General features: G+C 36.9%; 1 pseudogene; it reads right to left on the reverse strand.

Moving 5' to 3' along the window:
• Window positions 1–796: 796 nt before the first annotated feature.
• LOC132050416 (factor of DNA methylation 4-like) lies at window positions 797–10,582 on the reverse strand (annotated as a pseudogene).
• Window positions 10,583–11,136: the final 554 nt, after the last annotated feature.

Genomic DNA, 11,136 nt, shown 5'->3' on the forward strand with positions numbered 1-11,136 from the left:
CAGTACTATGCAGCTTTATCCTGAACTCTTTTTTAATTTTTTTTTTTTTTTCAACTTCATCATTTTTGAATTAGAGATGAAGATTATACAAAAGACATCTAGAGCCTACAGGTAGTTTAAATTTCCAGAGCCTCCATAGAAAGAAAGAAATTTTAACAGGTAGCCCCTTGATCCACATCTTCCTATATTTTTTATTTTTTATTTTTACATAAATCAACACTTAAGAATTCATCTTCCTATATATAATATGCTTGTCTCCTTCCTTTGCCCTACTAGCTGATAAGCAGAACTGTTAAGTTTCCGTCATCTGTACAGATAGAGTTATAGATTAAGAGCTTTTGTTTTTTTGAGGTCTAGTTCTAGAGTACAATGAACTAGCAGCTGTAAATAAGTTACTTGGTTGAACAAAAAAATTGTTACTGTTTCGACCAAAGAAAACACTGTGAAGTTTCCCCTTAGATAAGTTTGTCAATCTGGAAATTTGTTAAATGAAGTATTAAGAGCTAGCTATCAGGTATACTTTACAGAGGATGCAGTAATTGCATATGCATGAATCAGTACTCAAAATGCTTAACATGCGAGGAGCTAAACCAGCTTCTGAAAAATCAAAGGTAAAAACTAAATTTCATCAGGTATACTTAGTTTCTACCTTTGATTTTTCAGAAATAGATCAAAGTCTTGTGACCAATAGCTAACATGGCTCATACTGTTAACCCCTGAATACACGTATACATGACTAGTATTTAGAATTTGACAATGAATTTTCAACAATTTCCCCTAAAAGTAATAACATAACTCAAGATAAAAGGAAAATTTGGCTTCATATAACCAACTACAAACCAAGGCAAAACCAACAGATTAATGCTTCAGCCATGGATTCTCTAAGCAGGGCTTTGGATTCCTTTGGCAGCACTACTAGAAAATTGTTCAATTACTTTTGTCATGACATTTAAAACCATAGAAAAAAGGTAAAAACACATATGCTTCTTTGTCTCTATAGACTGTTTTTCTCTAAAACAGATATTCTAATTTCTTGGAAAGGTATAATATGCAATTCAAAATGGTAAACATACCCATGAAAGTTAACACCTCTTTGCTTTACTGGCCTTCAACTTCTGGAGAACATATGTTATTCCGTCATTGAGGGTAGCTTTCCTTCCAAGTTTATAATTCCACATCTCTGTTGTTATGCATCTACTATTACTAGGACCTTCATTCATCTCCATCAAAGCAGTAGTGACCAATTCATAAGCCGCTTCTCCATAATCATGCTTCAATGTGTTCAGCCTTTCGTCCTTATCATCAATGATGGTTTCCTACCAAGACACAAGAAATAATTAGGTTACAAGTATTTTATTAAAAGAGATAGAAAACAACTATAAGTTATAATGCATTACCTTGGAATCATTTTCACTGGTTACATCTTTAAAGGGATACCAATTGGTTACCAATTGGGATCCTTAAGATGATGTTCCCAGATTGAACACAACTGAGCAGCTTGAAAATCTGCATCTTTTCCAAGGAATTTTCTCTTGGTTATGTCCTGAAATTTTTTGATATCAAGTTCTCCCATTCTCTTGACACCGATTAAAGCTCGAGAAGACTAGTGCTTCATTCCCTAAATGCCATGAAAATCATGTTTTATTTGTCACATTTTCACCATGTAATAATGACTTTCCCAAGTAAACTAACTTTGAAAGATGGACTTTCATGACAGCATAAATCTTCATGATATGAAGCCTGCTTGCTAGGTCCTTACGACTTAAAGTTATCCATAAATATTTAGACTTGAATGTTCAGCAACATAGAATATGGGAGAAGCTTAGTTGATGGTGCAGATTCTAGGGAATTTGTAATAGGTTTTGAAAGATAACTGAACATGTACATACAACTCTGTCAAAATGAATTGCTCCTAGTCATTCATGATGTTCTTATTCCCTTGAAGGACAAATAAAAGCTTCAGTATTATTCAAAAATTAACTGTAAAGAGTTGTACTTACATCGATCAATTCCTTCCGGGCATCTTTTAACTCAACATTTGCCTTTAGCTCTTTAACAACTAGAGCTTGATTCAGAGCTTCAAGATCTTCTAGTTCTTCTTTTTTGTCATTTAAGCTCTCTTTTCGATCTCCTCTAATTTTTTCTTCCCATCTTGGCCCTCTTCCATGTGCTTCGTTACTTGCATAGCCCCTCTAAGACGTTCTATCTCGAACTCCAGTGCTTGCTTCAAGTCGAGTTTCTTTTGCAGCTCCATGTTCTGCTGACGGAGAGTTTCTTTCACCTTCTGCAAGTAAATTTCTCTAAGATGTCAGAGACTAATTACATAAGCTGAGTAAAAACACAGAATTGGCATACAAACCTTCTGTTCTTCGGCCAAACGTAAGACACTTTCACCAACCCTCTTTTGCTCCATTGCTGCTCTATCATTCTTAAACACATAAAAGAGAAATTTTATAGCCAAACACTTCCACAGAAAGAGCAGGCCAAGCACAGATGTGATATATTGATTGACTATGTTATGACAGACAGTATCAGCAGAGCTAACTGAGAGCATAATTAAAGTTGGACGCAAATACATACTAGGTTCTTGTAGCTTCATTTTGGAATAGTATATTTGCACGGAAGAAGTTTCCAGATGCGCGTAACATAAACATGGAAAATGGGAGCGTTGGAGGAAGGAGGAGAGAAGGAAACTAAAAAGTCATTAACAGTTTTCCTATTGTTTTACCTTATGTCGAATGGAACTCGTTTGCATTGACAGTAAAATCCAGATGAAGTTCCTCAGGTCTCTATCAACAATCTTAGTTTTACAAACTACAATAGTCTATTTCTATAACATCTTATTTGCATACCACATAGGTAATAGTCCATATAGTTTATTTGCTAACAGCTTAAAGTCAACATCAGAAGTCACAAAGTAACCTGTAAACAGGAAACTTATAACCTTTGTTTTCTGTGAGAGAAAGCTATTTCCTCTCTATCTCTTTCCAACTAATTCTGATTATCATTGATAACCATTCTTACAGATCATCAGCATGTTAACTGTTATCCTAATAGATCTGATTCTCTTTTTGGTAGCTTAAATTAGGTAATTTAAGTTATTTGAACAGCGGTTTACTTGAAGCCCAATGACGGTGAGATATTTTACCATGAAGATACTATCCATCTTCCTCATTTCCCTTCATTTCAACTGAACCAGGAATTTGCCTCTGCCGACGCACCATCCCCCACCTCCGCGGCTCAAGAGTGCTAAACTGTAACTCGACACAAAAGGGTGATTATTTCAGCCAAATAAGCAGGTTCTTTTATCTAAGTCATTGGAGATCTCATTGATTGTCCACAAAATAAAAAAGTTACACAAAGTTCTTACGACTAAACTTTCGCTAACCATTGCAAGAAAAATTGAATGAAGTGTCAACCATGTCTTCAAACAAAAAGGGAATGTGGACATGTCACTTTGTTGTAGCAAGAGGGTCACCTTTCTTTAGAAATCAACATCATGTCCCTATTTCCGCTACTTTAGCCGAAGAGAACTCAAAGGATTTATTAAACAATAAAGCCAAAGAAAGTTCCTCACAGTGAACACTCTTATCCCAGTGATACATGCCAGAACAGTGTTCATCAACAGCCCCATAACTTTTTCAAGAATTTGGTAACGCATTAAACTCCTAAATATAGCCGCATTTCTGCTGCTATTACTTGTAAGAAACTACTTCAAGTTTAAGCTGATCCTTACTTCAAGTATAACCTGATCTGACTAGCTAGTGATTGAGGCATAGTTGATCAACTGCATTAGAACTAAACATAATGTTCTCTTTATCCAAGGATTGAGGCATATCTGATAAGACTAAGTCTCATGATAAGTATCCTAAGGATATCTGAGGTATATACACCTTAATTTCATTTGGCATTTAAGTGGCTATACTACACATTTTCCTATTAATAAGATTTTATTTCTGCTTAGAAAACTTGAAAACTTGATAAGTTTTTGTTAAGAATGGATCTTGGGCCTAACTCAACTCCAAAAGCTAGCTCATGAGGGGAGGATTGCCCAAGTCCATATAAGGAGACCACCCATCTCATTAACCACCGATGAGGGACTTTTTTCATTCTTCAACACCCCGCCACGCGCCCGGGGCCGGACATCGGTGCGTGGGCAATTTAATTTGGGGGCCACGTCGGGTGGTGGGTCTGCTCGATACCGTGTTAAGAATGGATCTTGGGCACTAACTTCATTTCTCCAAAAAGCTCGCGGGGGAGGATTGCCCGAGTCCCATATAAGAACCACCCATCTCATTAACCACCGATGAGGACTTTTTTCATTAACTGACATGTAGATTTTTAGCGAAGAAAGAGGAGCCTTTTCAGTATTTACGAATGAATATACAATCCATAAGAATGAGTACTTATACATGAGTTAAAAGACTAAATAAGGAAAGACATATATTACGTAATCTATTCCTAATCATTTACATCAATACAATATATTAAAAAATAAAGCTATCAATCTTAATCATCGATATCAAATCAACATCTCAATCTTAATCATTAATGCCAAATCGACACTCCCCCTCAGTTGGTGCAAGATGTCGCGCATGCCCGACTTGCAAACCGATGTGTATGAAAATTCCGTTTGTTGAGGCCTTTAGTAAACACGTATTAGTTGTTTTTTCGATGACACGTGGAATAAACTCAAGAACCACCTCCGTGACTTTTTCTTTGATGAAGTGTCGATCAATTTCAACGTGCTTTGTTCGGTCGTCTTGGGATCGGGATTTGAGCTATCTTACTGATTGCGGCCTTGTTGTCCTGATACAAGGAAAGTTTCTTTTTCGGACAATCTCGGTGTCTTCTAGTAACTTTGTAACCACGAAAGTTCGCAAACACCGGGCCATAGCTCATGTATGTTACGCCTCTAAGCGCTTGATCAAGAATCACACTTCGCTTCTCGTTTTCCCTGTGACCAAGTTTTCTCTGCGAGTGTACAAAGATACGTGATGAACCTTCACACATCTAAAGATCCGGCCAATCTTGCGTAAGAAAGGCTTTTAGGTGACCGTATGCGGAGTAAAGTAGACCTTTTCTGGAGCGGACTTCGAATCTGCAGAAATGTGAAAGACGGCTTGCGTATGAGCATCTCGAGGATCGTACAACCGACTCACTAGGCCGACCGAATAATAGGCTATGTGGGTCTAGTGTGAGAGAGATAAAATGAGTCTTCCAACGACCTCCTCGATATCTCTTTATCCAATCGACTTTCCAACTCCGCTTTGTAGTTTGTGATTGCTTTTCGATAGGTGATTCTGTTTGTTTGCAACTGTCATTACACATTTAACTTTCAAGAGATCCGGAATATACTTTTCTTTGAGAAATAAAAGACTCTTTTGATCTAGCAACTTCATTCCCAAGAAGTACTTTGCAATTTTCCTAGATCCTTGATCTCGGAATTCTGTGCCAACAAGCAACTTCAATCGGGTCATCTCTCTTTGTCATCTCTTGTCATTACTATGTCATCAACATAAACTATGAGAAGAGTGAGTTTACCACTTTAAATGTCTTATAAGAGGGTGTGATCCGCGTTGCTTTGTTGGTAACCAAAGGAGATCATTGCTTTATAGAATGTCTGTCAAACGAGCTCTTGTGGAGATTGCTTGATCCTCTGGCTTTCTTCGGTCTAGCTGTACCTTTCCGACTTTGTTCGGTACCCAAAACCAGGAGGAATCTCCACGTGTACACCTCTTCTTCTAAGTCTCCATGAAGAAATGCATTCTTCACATCAAGCTTCTGCGAAGTCCGATCAAGATTAGGCTGCACAAGATAGAAGAATTCTAATAGTATTCATTTTGCAACGAGCAAATGTCTCTTGATAATCCACTCCATAAGTCGAGTGAATCCTTTAGCCACCAATCTTGCTTTGAACCTTTCAATGGAACCCATCAGGCTTTATGTTTTACGGTGAAGACCCGTTTACGACAACCGGCAACTTCTTGTTCAAAGGTGGTGATGCGACAAGTTCCCAGTCTCATTCTTTGATAAGGCCTTTATTTCTTCCATCATAGCTTGCTTACTTAGAATACGCAAAAAGCTTCCCTCCATTCACGGGGAATAGACACGGAAGAAATAGACAAGGCAAAGGCTACATAGGAGGGCGATAAAGAATTATAGGAAACAAAGTTAGATAAAGGGTGTTTAGTGCGAATCTGACTCACTCCCCGTGAAACAATAGGCAAATCTAACTCGTTAGGAGGTATAGATAACTCGCGAGAAGAAGAAGGTTCGAACCGGCGGAGTTAATGGTAAACAAAGGGATCTTCTTCTTAACAAATGCCTATTTTTTCTTTCGACAACTCCCATTTAGTATAAGACATGACTAGTTTGATGGATTATCCCAAAACTCAGTAAGCTCAAAGTTTTATCCGTATGATACGTACCCGTTAATCGGTTCGAAATATCTTTATCTTAGCCTCAAACCTAGCACAAATCATCTTATGAAATGACTTAAAACAGGAGAAAACTTCACTTTTGGCTTTTAACGGATATGCCTATGTCATTCTAGTGCAACAATCGATAAAAGTAACAAACCATCGACTACCCGGACAAAGAAAGTGTTTGAGTAGGACCCAGAGACATCGAAATGAATAGTCGAAAAGGGAATTGTGCTTTTATTGTCACTCGGAGGATAAGAGTTTTTAGTGTGCTTGCATATTCACATGCATCACAAGACAAAGATTCAAACTCGGTTCTAGAAAATAAACCGGTATAACTTTTTTAAAGCAAAAAAGATGGGTGTCCCAATCCGTACATACGGCTGTATTATTTCTGGTTTGACATCCTTATTTCCTACTGAAAAAAGGCTGACCCCGAGTCTCGAGTTCCATCGATCAAATATAAGCCATCATGCGATCTACACTGCCAATCTTAACCCCGTATGAAGGTCTTCAAAAACATCTGATCGGGAAAGAATCGACACTACGATTTAGTTCTTTGGTGATAGCGCTAACGAGATAATAGGTTAATAGGAAAATCGGCACATGAAGAATGGATGATAAGGTAATATCGGGAGTACAAAAAGGCGAACTCGTTCCGGAGAGGGGTTAGGGAGCCACGTTGGCTATTCGACATAATCCCGCTTTGGGACTAGGAGAGTAATTTTGAAGGCCTTTAGAAGAGCTTTGTCATGTGTCATTCGCACCGAATCAATAATCCAACAATTAAGTTGAGCATTAAAAGCAATACATTGCACATAATTGGGGCTAGCAACGCTAGAAAAAGTCGAAGTTTGTTCGAGGAAGACGGCGAAGATGTTGAACTTCGTCACGAGACAAAGTCTCTCCGAGAAATAGTCGTCCATATTATCTGGATGGAAAGGGTTAGAATAGGCCTACGACCGAGAAGCGGAAAAAAAAAAAATCCGGAAAAAAATCGTAGGAAAGTTGGTTGCCACGCGGGAATCTAATTCCGGTGATCGGAAAAAAATCAAGCGATAGAACGGGCTCGGAATGTTCCGGCGACAACGAGAAAAATAATTCAGATTTTTGTGCGGATAGCCACAAAGAGAGAGAAAAACTCGACCTCTTTGATAAAACACGGAACCCTAGTCTTTGCGAGGGAGAAAACTCACCTCAAAAGGCAAGAATGGCTCGATACCATGTAGATTTTTAGCAAGAAGAAAGGGCTTCTTGTATTTACGAATGAATATACAATCCATAAGAATGGGTACTTATACATGAGTTCTAAGACTAAATAAGGAAAGACAATATTACATAATCTATTCCTAATCATTTACATCAATACAATATATTCCTAAAATAAAGCTATCAATCTTAATCATCAATATCAAATCAACATCTCAATCTTAATCATTAATGCCAAATCAACAGTTTTCAAGTGCAATGACACACTTAGGACAGAGGGGATAAAGGCAGAACTCTTTTCATTCTAGCCATCTGCATAAAATACAAGCAGCAAAACTCTGTTAATCAAGTAAGATATTTTACCATTTGCTTCAACAAATGAAGCTCTTGTCTCTGATTATCATTGAGGGCCTCCCTTTCCACCAATACCTTTTCGCGCAACTCAAGTTCTTCGCTTCGTGCTTCTAAATACAATTTACTTTTCTCTTGATCCTTCAACACCTTTTCAAGTTGATAACGGGCATTCTTCGCCATCCTTTGTAGGTCTGTCGTAAATAGGAAGTGCTTGTTATATTTGTAATAACAGGAGACATGGAAATTCATTAAACTAGCTACTATCTTTAGGAGAAAATATGTACCTTCATTATATTCTTGAATCTCGCTGCATCATCACATTGCTCAGGCACATGGAAGTTTCATTGCATTTGCTCTCTATCTCCTCGAGGCTCCTACATTTGGCCTCGACTGTGTTAACCAGATTAGAGACAAGCGCACCAGTTTTGCGCTTCTCTTCTGCCTCAGTATCTGAGATGGATTTTAAATCTCCAGTTTTTCGCAGATAGTCACCGATTATACCTTCTGAGTTATAATCATCAGCCTTTGCAACCCAACCGTATAACTTATCTCCCTTATCTTGTGAAACTAAATAGTCCTTCTTCCCTTGATGTTGTGATTCAAAGCTCTTCTGAAACTTAATTGCGTTAGCGAAGCCACTCCAATCATTTCCAAATTCGACCACTGCTTTCCCTGAATGACCCTTATAGTTCCACAATGGGTGTACCCTCACTGGATTAAACCCTTTCTTTTTCAAATCATTCCTGAGAAATGAGCCACTCTTTCCCACGTAACGCTGACCGTCAAACTCAATGGGAAGATTTGCTACAATTCCCATCCAAGGAAATGCATATTTCTCATCAACATCATTGCCATCATGTGTTGGCTGTAATTCAGTTTCCATTGGAAGGGAATCTTTACTCAGCAGATCATTATTCAAGTACTTTGTAAGACCTAAATGTTTTCCTTTATCGTTCGCTTTCCTGTTTTGTGAGCCCTTGCTCACTCCTGAAGAATGTTGGACAAGATCCTTGAAGCTGTAGGCCTGTTTCTTTTTTCCAGAACAAAATGGACATTGGTAAACTTTACTAGAAATCTTTTCCTTCCCATAACCCTCCTTTAATCTTTGATACCATGTATCAGCATAGTCTTCCATCTCTGACTCACTAATATCAGTTTCCTCTTCAGATGACATGGACATCTTTCAGATAACCTAAGCCAACAAAATTGGATAATCTTCAAAAAATAGTTATGCAGCTGACAGATAAATGTGCTAATTACCACTACAACATCTTAATAAAAGGACAGAAGTACCAGATATTCAGTCCTTACAGATTAGTACTAATACTGATGAGATGTGATCACACCATTTAGTCTCAATGACAAAAGGATTTTTAATTTCACATGTTTGAAGAATATTACATAATGTAGGAAATTGTAGTGAAGGCAGAAAGCCCTGAAAAGGAAACAATATAGATAGATTAACACTAAATTTTGATATAAATCCTATAGATAGTAAAGAATATACATGTGCATACAAGCAAAAAAATACAAATGCACTGAAGCAAGTAGCAGTAATTCAACAGAGAGTTGCCCATTACAGAAATGCCATTTTTTGCCTGGGAAAAACAAGTGTGTACTGAAAAACAGAGAGTAGATACAAGAACAAAGAGAAACATAGTACTTAAAACCCAGTGTTTATAAACGTACTAAGATGGCAAAAACAAACATGAACAAAACAAATTTTCTTAATGTGACTCAGGTAAAAATGAAAATGGAGAATCAAATAGCCTTTCTTTTGCCTAGAAAAACGAAGAGTAAGTAGTGACTGTGGTAGGCAAAAAAAAGTGTGAAATACACACAAGATGGTGAAAATAAATACACATAAACAACAATAGTGAATAATCTTCAAAAATAAGCTAACATGAAAACTGAAATCTCTTAAATTATGCTGCTCACAAATGCAGGTACCAGATATTTTTAGTCAGTCCTTGAAGATTAGTACCAATAGTGATGAATGAGATGTGATCATACTACCATTTGGTTACAGTCTCAATGACAAAAGGATTCATAAATTCATATGGTTGAAGAAGACTTCTACTCCCTTTGTCCCAAAAAGATTGTCTTAGATTGACTTGGCACAGAGTTTAAGAAATAAAGGAAGATTTTTGAAATGTATGGTCCAAATCAAGCCTTAGATATTTGAGTGACCGTAAATCATCTCATAAAGTTAAATTGTTTCAAAATATAGAAATGTGCCAATCTTTCTGAGACAAACTAATAAAAAAAGTAAGACAATCTTTTTAGGACGGAGCGAGCACATGATTTAGAAAAGTTAATATAGTGAAAGCAGAAAGCATTAGAAAAAAGACAGATAAACTGCCAAGAGGCCAAGAATATTCATATGCATACAAGCAAAGAAATACAAATGCATGGAAGCAAAGTAATACTAGGAACTTGATATAACCATCTGAAATGAAGAAGAATATGTATGAGTAATTGAACAGAGAGCTGCAAATTACATACTAATCAACAGTCAACTAACTTAATACTAGCAGAATAAGAACCTTCACTCCCTCAGTTCTCTTCCTATGAAACAACAAAGCTGAACAATCCCATGACGTAAATCCACGAAAAATATTAGGGAAATTTTCAAAAATATACAGCCCAACATAAAATATTATGTCACGTAACCCAATATACGATATTATACAACATTAGACTTGGGGAAAGCATCATACATAATGTATCAACCTTGTAAAAAAGGTGTTTATACACAAATATGGGCTAAACCGGGTAACAGACTCAAAATATAGGCAACGTGGCGTAAATATTTTCTCCCAATAAATATAGAGCATAATTTTACCAAAGATAATATTACTTGAGTAACAGAAATACCATTTTTTGCCTGGGAAAACAACTACTTACAGAAAAAATAGAGAGTAAATACTAGAACAAAGAGAAACAAATAAAAACCCAGTGTTTACAAACTCACCTAGATGGCAAAAACAAACATGAACAAAACAATTTTTCTGAATGTGACTCAGGTACAAATGAAAATGGAAGAATCAAACACCCATTCTTTTTTGCCTGGAAAAACAGAGTAAATATCAAAAAAAAAAAAAAAAAAAAAAAAGATTGATGAGGGGTTGTTGATAAAAATTAAAAA

Source organism: Lycium ferocissimum, chromosome 3 (assembly GCF_029784015.1).
Source record: "Lycium ferocissimum isolate CSIRO_LF1 chromosome 3, AGI_CSIRO_Lferr_CH_V1, whole genome shotgun sequence".
NCBI classification, from domain to species: Eukaryota; Viridiplantae; Streptophyta; class Magnoliopsida; order Solanales; family Solanaceae; genus Lycium; species Lycium ferocissimum.